Here is a 19,304-nt window from a genome sequence, read left to right on the forward strand (position 1 = left end):
ATCAAACCGCCGCACAAGCTTTTCATTTTGCTCCTTACCCTCAATCCACCCGAGTATCTACCCACGTCTGCCCTCGTGCCTGATGTTTTATTCATATCCTAACACTTCGCTGCGTCTCGAGGCCGTGCGCACAGGTGAGGTGCGTGCGTGACTGGGTAAAATTGGTTTCACAAAGGAAGAGCTCACTGGCACCTCCCTAACAATGGACCCCCTCCCCCACCAGCCAGCGCACTCAACGCCTGCATACAAACACCTCATTTGCACCTCGGACCTGCAATCACGTGGAGGGAAAGTAGAAGGACGAGCACTGGTTGCTAACTGTCAACATGTGTGACGTCCACCCGTGTTCAGACCTACAGGGGGCGGTGCGCGCGTCTTGGAGGCAAGCGTTTAAACCTCGGGGCAGTGAGCGGAGTCCCCCCGTGTAGGCCGCCCTCGTGACTCACAGCTGGAAACACATTAGGAGGAGAAGGAGGAGGAGAAGGGGGGAGGGAATCTTATTAGCCCGCTCTGAGATTTCAGGCCGCGATGTCAGGGAGCGCGTTTCTGCTGGGAGTTGTTTGTATTGACTTGTTTGTATTGACTTGTTTGTATTGACTTGTTTGTATTGACTTGTTTGTGAAATCTCACCGCCACACACTGTGCTGCTGACACCGGATACCAGTCTGTTGACACAGAATATTACATGTAACACGTCAGGTTAGACACGTGATAAGCACATCATCACAAGTTAGGCAAGTGTGACGAGGAGTGTGATGGTGTTGATGGACTACTGGCCCCAGGGGCCGCCTTAGTCACGTGCAAACTGTGCACCTGCACAGGGCCGCCAAATCCCAGGGGCCGCCACGCCGATGTATAATATAAATCAGAAAGAGAAAATAACCCCACAGCTGACCAAATGTAGTGTGGCCGAAAAAGATTGTGCATAGTGTGAGAGGAGTGGAGGATGAGATTAACGACAGGAAAAGCTGTCCCTCTCTCTCTCTCGATATATATATATGTACCACGAAGTGGCAGGACATGGAGATCGTTAGGCAACGAAAAAGTCGATCTTGCCAGTCCATTCAAATTGAAAATTGTAGATGGATGATGACAAAACCGGAACAGATGGTCAACACAGACAAACAGAGAGAGTTTCCCACTCAGCCTGATAGTCGAGAGGACTTCTTTCTGACTGTGTACCCAACACCCTAAACTGTGCGTTTGTGAACCTGTCTACACGCAGCCTTGTGACTGGAGGAACTTAGCTGCTGCCAGTTGTTATCTCTCCTCAGATGGCACCGCGAGTTATCCCCCGCAGACTGTAGACATTGTCAGGAACCTGGACCACTTGTTCAACCTGTGGCCACAGGACCATTTTCTCCGGTGGACAATTACCAAGGGAAAATAAATGATAGATAAAGTTGTAGTTCAAGGTTGTCAGAGGAGACCAAAGGTTGCTACAGTTTGTAGAGACAAATGTCAAGTCATCTACAACTAACTTTATCTGCAACTGTCACACGATATTGACTGAAGCATCTGATAACTGTCCTCTGGTTATCTCGGACGGTTTCTATTTAGGAGAAGTTGAAATCGTTTCTCGTTTGCGTGCGAGGAGGTTGTATCTTCTCGCCATCTGTGTTTTGTAGACGTCACGTGGGCACAGTCAGGCCCAGCAGCCTGGACAGGATGCCAGCGGACCAACACATCAACCTGACGCCCTCCTCCTCGCTCACATGGGTTACGAACACAAGGGGCACACGTCACCACTGATTTGTTTGAGCTCGCTGGCCCTCAGATCTGTGGGCAAGATACACATACAGCAGCGCAAGACATCAACGTGTAGAACACGAAGAGCTTGAGTGACTTCCTGTAGCTCCTGTCTTTGTCTCTTCAACACTAGCGACGGTGCTGCCATCTACTTGTGAGTGCAGTGAGTAGTGTAACCTGTATGTTGCTTCCCGTGACGTGTGGGCTGTGATGTGGGCAGTGGTGACTGGTTGGTTCCCGTGTGGGCTGTGAAGCGGGCGGTGACGTACGTTGTAACGGGTACAGGGATGTGTGTGTGCAGAAGTCAGTCACAAGCAGCGTCTTGTACAAACAGCGCCATCTGAACAGCAACAGCCGGAATGGTGCATCGGTCAGTGTCTTGTGACCGTTACTGTACACAAACGTTTCTCATACGTTTTCAAATAACTGCACGTGCCAACCAGAACCGACTGATGAGTGTAGCTTCACGCATCACGTCACCTGCAGGAAGAACGTCACAAAGACCGGAGGGACCTGCGTAGTCAGGGTCAGTGTCAGCATCTTTACTGGCAGCAGGAAACATGGCAGCTCCGTCAGTAGCCGGGTAAAGCAACAGCAGAAACGTAGAGTGTTGTAGTAGTCACGTGAGACGTCACACTCATAGTCTTCAGTAGTCACGTGAGACGTCACACTCACCGAGAGTGTCTTTACTAGCTACGTCAAGACGTCAGAGTATGTGTACAAGCCGTACACTAGAGTGTACACTAGTGTACTAGCCGGGTATAGCGCGAGACAGAGACTGTAGTTTAGTAGTCACGTCACACACCCAGTTTCAGCTGGTTACGTGCGTTTCCACTGTAGCTGCCGTCGCCTAGACAACGGGTGGAGTCCAGGCCCCTGCCTTGATGGAGGAATCAAGACCACCGGGCGAGGTCTGAGGTCAAGGGAGTTAATCGCGCCACATGCTCCTGCTGATAGGGTATCGTGCCCCTGGCGCGGATGGCGTTCTAATAGGATTGCACGGGAGGCGGAGACACACCAGAGGGCGCTGGTGAAGTGGTGAGCAGTGTGTGTGGCATCACCAGTCAGACTCAAGTACCCGCAGGTTAGTGCTGACCCCTGCTCTCTATCCCAGACCTCACACGAATCCGGGGTCTGACCCCAGTGGTCATGAGCTGTGCCTCAGCAGACGGAATGGAGCGACATCTGCATTGATCACGTGGTACAGCCGGAAACTACAGTCCAGTCAAGCGTGGGCTCTTCTTCCAACCTGTCACTTAGCTGCTGTCTGTCGGTAACCTTCATTCCCCGCTCTCTCTTTCCCCAATAAAACTGATCGCAAGTGAAAATCGATGAGGTTAGCGAGCCAAACGACATCATCGCGGGCAGTGGCAGCCGTCAGATGCCTTGTGACCTCCAAGGAAGGGTTACTAAGCAACGTGAAACTTTGTTCAGGGGAGGGGGCTTCCAATGGAACTTGAAGTGACAGTGAGGATATCCACAAGTCAGACGATCGACTTACTTTTCATCATCACTGACGAGTGTGGGAGACTTGGGGCTGGACTTCAAGACACGTGCGGACCCCGCTGCTGCCTGAAATAAAGAGACGGAGTGGAGACATGTCCTCCTACAGATGAGGTTCCTTGACAGTTGCATGAAGGACCTCCTCAACGACAACACTGATGTCGGTGGCTGTCGATGACGACAGACCTGCTCACCATTTTCGCTGAACACTGATATCGCGAGACGAAGACGGGTACCTGGTGAACGGCAATGGTATTGAACTGTGACAATCATCAATACTTTTCAATTCCATTGCGACAAACAAATAATTGTGTTCTGTAATTAGACCACGGTATAATGCTTGTAACAAACAACGACAAAACCTTGTTATTATTATTTATTACTATCGTTATTATCGCCTTAACTAAAGGTCAAAGTTGGTTCAAACACACCTACCCCAGCTGGAAGTACAGCAGCAGGAGAAATAATGAAGAATCTTGTGAACAGAACTGAAATGTAATGAGAGCTCTGCACCTTTGTCAGGTAGTGGTGAGTAGCCTGAGGATGGTGAGTTGCTAGAGCAGAAGTTGACAGATTTTAATGTCCTAACATGAGGACGCCTGTCCTGTCTCATCACTTTGAAATTTTCATTTTGGCGACCAACACCTCCACTAGAGGAGGGTAGGGGTCTGGTGGTGCAACGGCTGGCATCTGTGATCAACACGGTGAAGGCTGGTTGTCCTGGGTTCAGCTCTCGTGTTGGGCACGGTGTTCTTTCTTTGCATGTGGCATGTGTTTACAGGACTGACTGACTTGTTGTCATGTAGTCTCAGCTGCTGACTCGGCGTAAAACACCAATACCCCCTCCCCACTTCTTTCAAACACCACATTTTACCCATTTAATATTCAGGGTCAGGAGGTCAACCACTTTGTTCCTGCTGCTGTTCATCGGTCTCATGACAAGATCAGGTCGCCTCTTCCATCAGAACACTACTATTTGTGGCCAGTCATCCCAAGGCACTCACATCCCAGGACGACGATGCTGTCTCTAATGTATTTGAATCTCACCCAACCTCGTGAACATTTTTGCTTCTTTCGCGATCTCTTCACGTTGCTAGGTGACTTATAACGAGTGTGCTAAGCATCCTCTCACAACATGTCAGCAGGCTAATGGCCGCCACATACGTCATCACTGAGCATCTCATCGCCTCACTACTCTCCATCACAACACATCTAAAAGCCTAAGACAGGTTCGAGTCTCAGCGATATGAAGACAAAAAGTCCGCCGTACGTGCGGGGAACATTTCTAACGCCATCACGTAAATGTGTTTGGCTGTCACGTGCCGTCACGTGCTGTCACGTGCTAAGTGCAGACCAATGTAACGTGCGGGCTGATTACCAACGTCAGCACATCGCCGTGCCCAGCAAGAGTTATCTGCTGCTGACACCAGAGGGCGATGCTGCTGACGAGATGTGAATCTATGAGCATGAGTGTGAGCATGCGAGATGCCGGACACGTGCATGAGAGAGCGCGAGGTTTGTGAAGAAAGTTTTGACCCCTGAGACCAGCTTGATGGCTGAGCTTTCGTCATCAAGGAGCCTGGAAAGTGACCTTTGACATCCCCCCCACCACCGCTACTTTTCCTCCCTCTAACGTGTAAACAGCGTGAAGATGTAGGGAGAAGAGCTTGCTTATCTGGAAGATATAATCTACATACCTTGACATCTTGCAGCCTTTCAGCCTCATGTCTACAGTTGTGTCTAGTGTGGTCTTACTGTCTTGTGACATCGTGTTCAGTCCTGGGTCAGCAGTGGCGTAGGAACCAGGGGGTCAGCGGGGGCAGGCCCCCCCCCCCAAGGAAAAATACAGGGAGGGGGCAGGAAATATCCTTTTGCCCCCCCAATATTTGAGACGTAATTCCTCACAAAGAGCAAAGAACTGAAAGGAAAGTAGGGGAACGTAGAGAGGAGAACGGTCATCACCGTGCGAGTGCGAACGCCGTTCACTGTCAGCAGGGAGTTGCCCCACAACGCCGAACATCTTCCTACGCGACTGCATTACTGATCATTACCCAAATTTGTCACCAAGAGGCTAGCCGGGTGGGAGTACGGAAAAGAAAGTATAAAAAAAAAAAAAAAAAAGGGCTTTTTGTGTTGGGACAGGGATCTGATCTCACGGCTACCGACAACTTATAACTTCAAAGAAAGTCCTTTTCCTTGTTTGTCCTAACGATGGCGCCGTCAAATTATACTCGGTTAGAAAAAATCCCGAGACTAAGCTAAACATTGTGTTTGTCTCACCTACTGGGTTGCATAAAGAAAGAAAAGGGTGCTGTACTTTGAAACATTGTCTGACGGGAAAACCCCCCCAAGTTGTTTTTTTTCCCCAGTTCTTGACCCTGGCATTCCCCTTCTTCTCAGATTTATCTCATCGAATGTCTCGCTTCAACAAAGGCTTCATGACCAGCCGGCCGAATTTCCGGTAAGTGCGATTATGACACTGCTAGCTTATAAATAACGATGATGATACATTGAGTGGCTAACTGGAGCTGGTTTACTGGCTCTAGGCTCCTAGAAGAGCTTTTTCTTGTCACTGGGCCAAGCGAAGTGGAAGTGAGAGCTGCTATGAGTATACCACAAGGCTTTATATCAGTTTCATAAGGCTTGATGCAATTATATATCAGCTGCAGGTAATTCTATATTTTCCGAACTGAAAAGGACGAAAATGAATGTCTCTGCCCTGTGACTTATATGTCCTGCATGTCTCCTTTACAACACATTTCGAGAACATCTGACTGCAAAAGGTTCGACGGCCACAAACAAATCGCAAACGTCTCACTTTCGAAGAGGCCAACCAATCTGATATTCATTTGTTATTAAATCGGAGAGGGAATCAACACCACGATGCCCCAAACAATAAGGAAAGTGGAGAAGAGAAGACAGAAGAAGAGGAAAGAATACAGGGAGGCGGAACATGGAAAGTGTGGACAGCGCTGGTGTTGATTAAACTCCCATGGGCTTTGAGGGAACGTGAAAAAATGGACAGAACTGGTGGCGAGGTCACCGTTGGTCAACGAGCATGAAAGCTGGGTCAACATGGACAGTGATTTTGTCACTGGCCCACGTACAAACTCAGCTTTCATCTCTCCTATGTTTCCGGTGAGATGGTCGATGGGAAACTCGGGCAAATGTGCTTCTGGAAGAGATGGAGATGAGAAATGATGGTTACAAAAATAACCATATTGCGTAGGGTAAAATAGTAGGTTGCATGAGAACGCATGCGGTAGGTAGAAGTGGTATTCGAATATTAACGTCTCTGTGGTAGGCCTGTAAGTCCAGATGTATTACTGTGCTTTCAACATGATCATAGACTTACAAAATGGTGGAAGCAGACACACACACACAAACCCACTTATCTTTTTAGTTTCTTTGTCCTCCTAGTGCCGCAACCATTACCACCCCAGCGGATCCAGTTCTGGGCGAGGATCGATCTCCTCCTGGTCTGTCTCCGCCCCTGCATTTCAATCTGTGGTTTAAGTCCAGAACTTGTCTCGTTAAACTCGGTTTGTCAATTGCAATAAAATCAAATTGTCAACCGAATAGATACACTGCAGTCTATGCAAAAAACTTATAAAAATACATTTTTAGCTAAAGACAAGGATATCGGCCGGCAGCTCTTCCTTGCGATTAAGTGTAGAAGCAGGACTGAAGGATCGTTGGAAGTCAGAGAACATTGCATTGTACTGCTGACGTCAAGCAAAATTGTCTGTAAGACACAATAACAAACACGTTAATGCTGTACAAAGCCAGGATCGTGTGTTTTCACGAGCAAACCGTCGATGTCGCAGTTGAAGATGTGAAATATTTTTCACGGGTGAGTCCCGTGCTGTGTCCTGGTGACCGTTAGCACGGACACCTCGTGTCGCGTAGTCACTGGGGGGTCAGTGGAACTTATTCTCTCCCTTGTCTTGCTTGTGTCTTGCCGTCCACACAAAGTCCCTCGACATTATGGGATAGCAATTGTCATGAACTGTGGAGGCCGGCCATCTTGTCACTATTCTTGTTGGTGTTCTTTGTAGGTACTGTTGTCCGTTTTCGATGTCCTCCATTGACTGGGCAGAACAACTCTGACCACGCGTACAATGATGTCTGGAGGGAGAGGATCGGGTAGTTGTTGCCGCTGTCACTCCGATCTTGTTCACTCCATTGAGGTATGACGTGTGTGTTCCTGGCAGTTGGAGGTACCTAGGGGTACAGTAGCAGGTGTTTGTGGTCCGTCGTGCACTAGTCATCTTCGTTAACAGCAGCCTCGTTGTCGATGACGTCACCGGTTCTGGGCGTGTGCGTCTCGGTTCAGCGGATTGTTCATTGTTGTAAACGGCGAACTTGACTTTCTTCACGAAATTTAGACACGTTAGTGGTAACGGCTGAATAGCCTGGTGGTTAGAGACGAGGTCTGAAGACTGAAAGGTGGTGTGTTCAAATCTGACAGTGACAAATAATAAAAGTGAGTGAGTGAGTGAGTGAGTGAGTGACACCATTCACCGCCATTCACCACCCCTTTGACGGACAGTCATTGTCACTGACTGCAAGACTCAATCACACTGATTGTTTTGTCATTTGTCACTGACTGTTACATTCATCACTTGCCAGCTTCATTGACGGTGACTGTGAGGCAGTCAAAACCAAGAGGTTGATGACAGTGGCAATGGCGCCTTAACACCTCCAGCCTCCCGAGTTCAACCATGTGTGACCTGCTGTCGCTGGCGTGTCACGTGACCTACCCCAGTTTCGATTTTTCAACCGTTCCCATTGACACGATGTTGACACGCACTGTTGTGTTGTGGAAGACAAGAGGACAACAACAAGTGGCTCTTTATTCCCGCTCTCCATCCCCAGGGACCGAGTGAGTGAGTGAGTGAGTGAGTGAGTTCTTCATCATTTTCAGGAAAGTCGTGGACCCTTAGTGGGGAAGTGAGTGTTTTTTTTTATGTAATGTGCAAGTGCGAACGCCGTTCACTGTCAGCAGGGAGTTTGCCCCCCCCCCCCAACGCCGAACATCTTCCTACGCCACTGGTCAGGATGGTCAGCCTCATGTTTACAGCTTTGTTTAGTGTCACTGTTGTCTTGTGACATCATGTTGACTCCTGGGCCAGAAGGCTCGGGGCTGGACGTCGATCCCTGTTTAGTTCCTTGACCAGGACGACTGGATGCTGCCAAACCTAGGTTCGCTGGCGATGGTAAAGTAGGTTCAGGGTGGGAAAGATGCTGTGGAACTCTTCCAACATGTGCTCGTCAGTCCTAGCAGCTGATTGGCTGACCTCTCGTGTCAAGAGAGACAAAAGGAAAAGTTCACGAGTTCTGGAAGTGAAGGGAGAGAGTATTCCAGTTAAAATGGCGATGGAGGCGTCACTGGCTGCGGACGATCTGGCGCCTTTTATTTGGTTCTGCCAGTCGCATCGATGTGTGTGTTGCTGTTGCTGTTACCAGCAGGACCTCTCGGTGACTGGCCGATGGAGACGGTCATTTTCCATACGTCAGGTTTGGACAAAACTGAAACCTAGCTTGTCTACGAATACAAAAACCAATTCCTTGCTGATCGGCTTTTCATTCCGATTTCACCTCAGTCTGGTTGAACTTGCCTCACATCGGCAACGATGGTCAAAGGTCAGTTGCGAGGGCTTTAGCCGTATAACCTAGTGCCTCAGTTGTCTGCTGCTCAAACAAGCCAATAGTTTAGCTTATCTGCAGACGTCCACTGCCGTCACTCACCTTCTAGACAACATTTGCCCCACCCTCCTGTCCAACAGTCACCCTCCGCGGGCCTCCCTTCTCAGCGACCACGATAGTGTACAAGAGGTTGTCATGGAGACCATCCAGGACACTGAAGTCCAGACCACGCTCCGTGTGACGTCACTGGAGGCCGTGAGACTTGCAGGCGGGAGGTAAGTGGCGAGGACTGGAGGGAGTGTCACACGATGCTACGACAGTTGACACACGGAACATCTTTGTGTGGACGCCGCCGTCAGACCGGATTCATAGCGTTTGTACACCGGCGGTGGACTCAGCTTCTCGCCCGCACGTGTAACGGCTCTTCTGGCCTCTTGGCGAGCAAACACGCTGCCCCCCCTACTCCCCCTCCCCATGCTTGTTAAGATATCTGCACGAAGTTTGCATTTACCTCCCCTGAATGCCATCTTGCGAGCCTGGAGGTTGCGACAGACAGGAGGGCTGCAGGTAGTGTGCTTACACCTCCTGCTGAGGCCACATCCCGTTACTTGTGGTCATAAGCCGCGCGGCCACAACTCGGGTGGGGCGGAGGTTGGGTGGTGTCGGGGGGCTTGGGGTCGGTGGGAGGCATCAGGAAAGATTTTCGTGCCTCAAAACGTCTGCCAGAGTTTAACGAGTATCTCTCGGCATCCATCTACACGAGGGAGGAGGGCTGAGCCCGGCCACCACTCACCGCGCTGTGTGTTTTGCGAGCTCACCGCGCTCTACAATTATGGATGATTTTTGAGAATCGTGAGGGGAAAAGCTTTTATTGCGCGTGGCGTCTCCAGAACCTTCCCCCCTTTATGACGCCTTCTTGCAGCATATTTGTGACCACGTGATGGCGGGAAATTGCAGGCTTGCGCCGTGGTGCTCACCCAGCATCTGCAGCAACGACTTAATGTCAGCTCTGGCACCTCCTGGCCTGGTGGTCAGACCACTCACAGACTGGCTTAGAGGTGGCCTGGTGATTACACAGCCTGTCATGTCCTGTCATAATGTGTGTCTAGTGATGTCCTGTCATACTGTGTGTCTAGTGATGTCCTGTCATACTGTGTGTTTAGTGATGTCCTGTCATACTTTGTGTTTAGTGATGTCCTGTCATAATGTGTGTTTAGTGATGTCCTGTCATAATGTGTGTCCAGTGATGTCCTGTGACTTCCTGTCATACTTTGTGTTCAGAATGTAAAGGCTGAGCTACAGGAGATAAAGCTGTGGCACAAACATCTGCCTACGCGCACAGCTGAAATACAATTGTGAAAAGTTCTGTTTTATTGCCACAACTTTAATGCACTACAATAAAACATGTTTCTCCCAGAATTTCCGTTTTGTGATGTCGTGTGAAATAAATCAAACTAGCAATACACTTCAACATCGCTTTTCTAAGGCCACCTCGTAATGTTTCTGTGAAATAAAGGACAGGAACTAGCAGGCCATCGCCAGTTCTCAGACACGTGGCTACAAAGATAATCATCTCTGCCTCCTGCTCCTACCCTGTGCTTGACATGATGGCGCTGATACCCAGTCCTGTCGCCATAGTTCCTGACCCAGGATGACGCAGTGACCTCACGACACACCCTCCACAGTATTAGTCACTGACAGTGGCCCACGTGGTATCGGCGTCATTGCAGATGAATGGCCGCTGAGATGGAGAAGGACCACCAACCCCTTCTCCATGCCCACCACGATCTACCCACCAGCCCACGCCGACGCGGGAACACACACTGACACACTCACTCACACACACACTCAAACACACACTCACTGACACACACTCACTGACACACACTCACTGACACGCACACACTTTTTTTTAAGAGTTGAGTGGGAAAGGCGAGGAGGCAGTGAGTTGGTGTAGCCGCAGTTGTCGAGGCCTGACATAGAGATTAGCGAGGGCGAAGCACGTTTTGACATGCTGTTGTGAAACACGAAGCACGCTGATGAAGCAGCGGCGAGACAGCTCGCGGTGGTAGAGGGCGCTGATGGTCGGCGAAGAAAATTCCGAGGCGGCATCAGTGACATGGTGCGAAGGCAACGAGGCTGATGATGGCAACTGCAGTGGGAGGCTGGGTACAATGGCGGGTATCGTGTTGCTCCTGGGTGCATTAGTCGGACCGCAGCCTACGCGCTGAATGACGGTACGACGCGTGCACGCCGCGCGGCGCCAGGGCAGTTAGCGGCGCGGAAGGCGACGGGGAAAACGATGAACCTCCCAACACTGTATTTTGTGTTTACCCACGCCTTGTGCCTCCTTGTCATGTTCCGTGCTGACACTGGCCTCAAGAGACTGAAATCCCTGGAGCACGGGGCCTGCAGGGTCACGGGGTCACTGCGGTCAATTAAAGTCACAAAGGTCACCAGGAAGGAGGAGCCAGCAAGAAAGGTTATATCATGGCAACTACGGCAATATCACGGCAAAGCAGTCAGCCCTGTAAACAGACGTCACGTGCAGAGAAAGAACAGCGTGCCCGACATGAGATCTGAACCCAGGACAGACAGCCCTCGCTGTATGGGCGACAGGCGCCAGCCCTTGTACCACTGGACCACTCGAAGACCACAAAGGCCTCGGTGTCACAAGAATGTCGTGGGTGACCATCATTTTTCTATCTTACAGTTTTTAGAGAGATTAAGAAAAAGAAGACATGAGTATGCTCTTGTCTTTCCTTCTATGCCACCCATTACTGGCACTGACCACTTCTACCGATGACAGTTGAAGGCAGTGAGCTCATCCTCCTGATGACCCACGTCCTGTCGAAGTGGGAGTTGTTTTCATCAACACGCTGAACATTCTTCTCAAAACATTGATTGTGCATTACCCTGGCCATTAACAGAAGTCAGATTGCAAGTAACACGAGCCTGCGCCAGTCGGTGCATGGAGATTAGCGCAAGGAGACACGTTGCATCCGCGGCTAATCACACTAAAAACAAGGATTTCACAAACAGACATCGCGGCCCCAAATGTTGTCTCCGGTCTCATCAATTTTAAATGATGTTGATCACAAATGACAACGTATATCAAAGTTTTTATTTTGCGTCAGTTTTATTTCGTGTTTTATTTGTTCTTGTTTAAGATTGCTCGTGGCACACAGGCCATCATTGGTGCCAAGCCAGGAAGTGAGGTGGACGTCCATTAGTGACGTCATCAACGAGCCTGTCTCACCCTCGCTGAGCTTTGCACTCGGTGGATCCTGAAACATCGCCATTGTCATCGACTTACCATCAGCAAAGTTTTGACTGGCATTTGATATTTGTCATTTGACATTTGATATTTATCCAAATTTATTTATTCGTTTAATCGCGGACGTGTAATGCAAGTTCGTGGCTTCATTCATCCGCTCAGTGACGGGTATGGAGAAAGTTTGACTACACACAACTACTAGCTCGCACATACAAAGCTTAATGTACACAGATAAAGATAAGTAATAGTAAATAGAGAACAGTGTTACATGACAATACAGAGTTACAGTGACACTAACAATGGCTGACTAACTGTTGTATGCAATGTTACTGGTGACATCACTGAGCAAAGCTGTCACACATCACACAACATTCACACTCCATCAGTGTTTTCACTGCAGGCTGCTTCGTGCAGCACAACAGCCTCTTGGATGTAACAGCATTCGGTGTTTGAAATAAAACTGAGAAATTATCTTTTTCTCCTACCAGATGTATCCTTCTCCTACAATTCACAAAACCATTTTTGCACACGTTGAATTTTGCGCGCGCACACACACAAACACACCTACTGTCTGGCTGGCCTGCTGGCTGGCTGTGTTTGTGTGTGTGTTGGTGTGTCCCAGTGTGAGTGTGAAGCAGGCCGGTCTGTGCTCGTGACACTGGGTGTGAAGTTACAGCCCCTAGTTGCCACTTATTTGCCAATCTTATTTACATATTGATTTACAGGGAGTAGGTGCAGGCAGGCTGGTGTTACCGCCAGGGTGAGAAGTGCGCTGTCCTTGTTCTCTGACTGCTTCAGGTCTGTCTACACTTGTGGTAGACCTGAGGTAGACAGACCCACTGCTGGCTGCCATGGTGACAGAGATGTTTCTCTACACTTGTATTCCATGCCGGAGTGTCTTTGCCACTTGAGGGACAAGCTGGGAGGGCCTGGTGATGATTAGTAGGCAGAATATTATGTTCAGTGTTCAGTGTTCAGTGCTCAGTGTTCAGTGCTCATGACATAAACGATACAAAGTCGTTAGTATTCAGTTGTGTGAATGGTTGGCAGGTTTGTTGTGATGTTTGGTCTTTAAGTGCAATGTTCAGTACAGACACTGCACAGTTCAGTGTTCACTCGTGTAGCTGTGAGAAACAAAATAATCACAACTATGGGGGAGAAGCGGGGTAGAGTGCAGCTCGTGCTGTGTGATCACAAAACCTCGCTCATCGCTGTATCTCCAGGTTTGCTGCTCACTTCCCTCTCTCACAAAATATCTCTGCTCGTAATTTGATTTTGGTTTTGTTATGTTGCTCAGATAACTCGGCTATCACCGCATCTTACACAAACACCGAGTGTTGCTGCCAGTCCACCCGGTGCTGGTGGGTGTTCATTGTGCCACCCATGCACAGGGTTGTTACGGGTACCCACCCGCTTGTGTCGTCCATTGCCCTCGACTGATAGTTGTAGGGTGGTCACTGTTGTACTTGTTGTTGCCCTTCTGGCTGTCCTCTTACTTTCTATCCATCACGATCGAGTGGTAGAGGCAGCAGTGGTAGTAAACCAAGAATTGATCATCTGAATTGATTTCACGCCATCGAGCAGGAGGAGGAGGAGGAGGAGGAGGAGGAGCCTGTCAAGATGGCGATGTGAGCAGCTGACATAAAGCACACTCGCATTGTTAACTGTAATGACCGCTCATTTTCCCAGTTGGCCGGCCAGGTCACCTCTCCACAAATTTATTGCCTCTCCCTAAAGGCATGAACCCTGACCTCTGGGCTTTCTGGTCTGTGATAGGGAGACGGCCTGCAGTGGGTCTGTCAGCGGAGGGACTGGAACAATGGCCTCCCTTGCAGACCCCTGGCCGCCCCCTGGCCTTGTTTGTATGTCTCAGTCTCTAGTTTCCAGATACTTAGTCAACTGTGGTATTTGTCCTATCTCACCGTTTAGTGTAAACGGAATCTGCGCAGCGCTACCTACAGCAACCAACACCTTACCTCCCCTTGCGAGGGCAGATAACTTTGAAGGAGTGTTGGGGCGATGTCAAAGGGCGCTGGCATTGTGAGTGATGGTGTACTCAGAATGGAAATAACGCTTGCCAACTCAAGTCCTCCACAAAGTCTGCTGTGATGGAGTGCTGGGCAAACAAGATGGCGGCGGTCTGCTGTATGACGTGAATAAAGCCCCTCAGCTCCATCACCAGCCGGACAGTTGAACGGCCACATTTTTTTCAAACACCTTTTTTCACGCGCAGCACGTTGGGCGCACGCGGTGCCTCGTTTCGGCTTGTCTGCGTTTTTGGCAGAGTCTTCAAGATCCGCCTGACATCTCCGGCGCTTTTTTCTGCGTGGTCGCCATATTTAAAGGCGAGGTCCATTCGCTGGCTTTGACAGGTTTGACGCGGCAACAGGGGAGGCAATCATGCGCACAAACGGGGGAGGTAATCGAGGGAGAATATTCCTGTCGGACGCTGCTGTGGCTCAAGCGCTTTGGCTGGATTAGCCCGAGAGAGAGAAACTCGATTCTGCGCATGCGCGCGGTGTGAAAGCACGCTGGGTAAGGCGAGATTAGCTGGAGGTGGAGAAGAGTTAATTCGAAACCTTATGACGTGTTGCTAAATCCGATCAGGGACGGGAGGCGCTGGCTACCATGTCTCAGACCCATGGCGACGAGGGGTTGACGTTTCAATTATCACGGCGCGGATTTCTGTGGCCTGAGCCCATCGCCGCCGCTTCCTGCTCGCCCGAGGGCATGAGTGGTTAAATGTTACAAGTTGTTGTTAGGGGGACATGCATACACACCCCCGTGCACTCCCTCCCGCCCCCTCCCTGCACACGCACGCTCACACTCACACGGATAAACGAGGTCCTGAACAATTCACAACCGTGGGTGCAGTCATCCATCCATCAGGCCAGATAGACACGCCGACAAACAGGTGGGTGGACAAGGAAAACAAAATTATTTTATGCACTTTGATACACACGCACATAGCTACTGTAGCAACAACAACAACAATAACAACAAGACTAGGAGCAAAACAGATGTTTACTATCCTTGTACTAGTTCACACAAACATGTGTTTATATGTCCACCACGCAGACGCGCATCCAAACACGTCACAAACACGTGACACCAGCTCAAGGGGCCGTGTGTGTGTGTACACGGGTATACTCGGGTGATACTCGGGTACCTTACTATATAGTGGGGAGCAGTTTATGCCACCCGACCAAATCCGTGGATGACCCGAGACCATCCGACTTGTAAACCTGACGTCACATGTGTTTCATCTTTATGACGTCATATTTGTGTCTCGTCTTGATGACGTCACACTTGTGTCTCGTCTTGATGACGTCACATTGTCTCCGCACCTCGTGAGATCAGGAGGCCGCGTTGTCTCACAGGGTGCGAGCTACAGGCGCGAGTGAAGACAATGACCAGAGTTGGTATTTACTTTATTGTCCTGACACTGGTGGCGCTACGTGCCGTATACACCCATCACGTTGTCATCACGTTGTCATCACGTGAGTATCCGCTGAGGTTTTCTCGTTATTTCGAGCGAACCTTAAGCCATTCAGCTGTTGATTGATCTCCGCCATGATGGATGGTCCTGGTGTGACCAGGGCTGATCCCGGACCCGCCGCGGTTTGGCTTGCAACCAGCGCTGGTCAGACCCCTGGGGGAGGGGCAGGAGGTGTGTGTGGGGGGGTGATGCTGGTAATGCTGATGTAATCAGCTGCCGAGTCTCGTGTCGCCCCCGTTGAATGAGAAGAGAGGTCCGCTGACAATACTCGCGGTCCCGTTGGCCAGTCGCGGACAGGTCCACCAGGCTCGTGCAAACAGCGGACGATGCGCAGATACCGGAGACAACCACAGGCAGCATGGCGCACACAATCATACTCGCCGATCTTTTTCTCTTCAACATTTTTGTCATCCATAAAAATAAATCATTAAAGTCTGTGTGCACTGCTCTATACTCAGTCCTACCGGGACATCATCTTCATGCGCGTCACGTGCTTAGTGCTGGAGTCTCGTGCGCAAAACCACGGAAGTAGATGTTGCCTTCAGACCTGATCTGGTCACGTGAGAAAAAGTTCGCTTTATTTATTGTCCGGGTTCGAGCTCCGACTTGTTCCTGCAGTAAGAATACAAATCTTTTGCTGTCGGAGTTTATGGCTCTCACGGAGGATCGTAAAAGTTCCTGTTGACTCCCTTCGTTGGTAAGTGGCGCCACACTTACATTTATCTCACCTATATACCGGGTGAGGGGGTGTGGTGTCCCACCATGCCACTGTTCACTGTTCACAAACACGACAAACTACGTTTGATGTCAACACGTTCACTGGTCCGTCCGTCAAACAATGAACAGTGCGATGTGTTTGGGATTCATTGTGTAATTTTGTGTTTGCTGAGGCTCATCCCGACACCCTGGCAGCTGTAGGAGTTGAAACAAGTGAGATAACTCGTGCTCGCCAGACCAGCATGCGATCAGCGCGAGAGTCAGGGGAGGCAACACCCTGCGTACAGGGGAGACAACCAGGACTAAAGTGCTTGTCGAGTTGATGCACTGGAAGTCAAACGTTTCGCGAAATGGCAGCAGGTCAGATGAACCCTTCACCGACGACCTGGGCACAGGTGATGACAAGGCGATGACAAGGCGATGACTTCCGTCAGTTCGCTTATGATGTCGGCAACACTTGGGCCGGTGAACCACCGCAGTCCCGGCATTTTCATCTCCCAATAAGGTGGTCGCCGGGTGTGCGCCTGACTTGCGCGGGTGGAGGCGATAAGCCGAGACCGTCCTGAGTTGTCCATGTTGACTTCGTTCTGCCTTACACCTGCTACTCAGCAGGGGAGATCACTCTAGCGAGATTGTTGAAAGTAATCCTTCATGCGTCGTGACGTGTATATGAGCTCTCTACACCCGGTGTTGTCAGAGGTGAATGGGGTGTTTGGGGTGTTTGGGGTGGCTGGGGCCAACTCTCGCAGTGCTGCGAGTGCACATTAACACTCGAGTGTCGATAGCCGCGGAGGGGAACATAACTCAGTGACCCCAAGCTGCACGTGGACCCACATTTCAAAGCTGTACGGCAGACCCACACACTAACTGCCAGCCGAGCGCGAGTCTTGTGGTGAAAAGATTTTATTTGTAAGTCGGAGCTTAGTGGAGCACAGACAGGTCCTAACCACGTGACAAAGGTGGAGCAGCAGGCGACGTGCGGCGGCTTTCAGTCTGCTCTGCCGCGCGGAAAGTTCCGCGTGTTTGCCGGTGGTGTCGGGGTGGCCATGGCTCACCAAGTCGAGCATCAAACATTTCCTTGTCGCGGCGACCCGCACCATAACTGTCGGCCTGCTGGCGCCACCTCCATCTTGCAGCTCGTCATCTTGGTGTCCTCGCTGATGTCTACAGGCAGGCAGTGGGTGGGGGAGGGAAAACTGTGCATACATACCCTTCTCTCCCTTCACAGTTCCACTTCCGTCCTCTCTCTCCGTCAGTGTGTGTGACGTCACAAGTGTGACGTGCTGACCTTGACCCAGCCAGCGGGTGCATCATGGGAAACGACAAGTGGACCGTGCAAAAATGTTTTGCAATTCAACCTGCAATAAAACGCAATTATCATCGTAATGTCACTCAGTGCAGTCTTCCTCTGTTTCATCTGCGCATGTGTGACATGTGTGACATGTGTGACATGCGTGAACTCAATAGTTCAGATGCTGAGGTCGTTACTCTTCATCCCTCACGATAACTCTTTTGATTTTTATTATTTTTTCCGCGCAATGTGACAGTCCGCCGTAGGATCCCCGCTATTTACTCTCAACTTTCCGTCTTAATGGATGTGAGGATGACAAGCAGGCGAGCAGATAAGAGGACATGAAGTTCTGGCGATGACAACCCAACAGATAATAGTAGCGATGACAACCGAGTGAGTGCCCATGATACTTGGGTGTCGAGGATGTGTGAATGTGGAAGTTGTATGGGGGGTCGACTAACAGTTTTCAGAATGCATGGCATTGCCCTCTCCCCCCATCACCCTCCACAAGTCCTCCCTCTTTACCTCCCCTGATCCCCTAGTTCAAGATGGCCGGACACTGGAGGACGATACCTTCCTGTGCAGCGGAGGCTTCCTGAAAGCGCATTCCATTAACTGCCAGTGATCGGAAACCTGACAGCTGGGAGGGAGGGCCAGTGAAAGCGGTCGTTTTCCCCTCATGAAATTCCAAGCAGGCCTCAAAAGTATGCAGGCGATGGCAAGATGTCTGCCGTGTCTGACTTTCCAGCCAAAGCGAGGCTTTTATTAGCGGACAAAAGAGCGGCGTCCGTGCCGTTTGTGGAGGAGACAACTCCGGTTTCACCTCCTGGGGGTCTCCTGCAACAGTGCTGCAGCCGTGGATGCCAGGAGATCTGAGAATAGAAGCATGAAATATTCATCCCCTTCGCCGCTTAAGACCCGAGCTTTGAGGAAACTTTGGAGGCTGTGAGGCGGGTTACGGATGAAAAATTGAAGCCGAGGACGGAACACGAGGTGTGAGTCCCTGATTGATGGCCGCACCCTGTAGAAAAGCTCTCAATGCCGGCCTGGGATCATGTCCACACAATGTAGTTCAACTGATAAAAAACAAGCAGCCAAACGCACTTTATGACAGTCACGTGTCCGTCAAACGATTGCTGGCTGGTGTGACGGCGGGTGCAGCATCACTGTCGTGGGTCTGTGTGGACGGACGTCCTGCCACATGCTGAACCCGTCTGTAACAGGAGAAATGTACTAACAGAAGTTACACTCGCCTGTAACCTGTCGAACAGAAAGCATTACGTCTGTGACGTCACAGGTCAGCGGGCCTGTCTACATGTCTACCAGTCTACATCCCGTGTACGAGGCGACATCTACCTGTCACTTCCAACAGGAACAAGATGATCAGCTGGAGGAGAAGCACACCTCGGCTTGTGACATGGACGGGAGGTCGTCTGGGCGGCAAGAGGAAGAGGATGGAGTGTGCTGGGGTGAGGGGTGAGGGGTCAGCCACGATCCGCCCCCCTCCGACCTCAGGGGCTAGAGCTCCGTCCACTGTTTACACACAAGCATCCGTAGTCAGGCTTCGTAAGACTCTACAAGCCCTCTGTACCCTTGTTTGTTTGTTTAATTAATTACAG

Source organism: Pomacea canaliculata, linkage group LG3 (genome assembly GCF_003073045.1).
Source record: "Pomacea canaliculata isolate SZHN2017 linkage group LG3, ASM307304v1, whole genome shotgun sequence".
Lineage (NCBI taxonomy): Eukaryota > Metazoa > Mollusca > Gastropoda > Architaenioglossa > Ampullariidae > Pomacea > Pomacea canaliculata.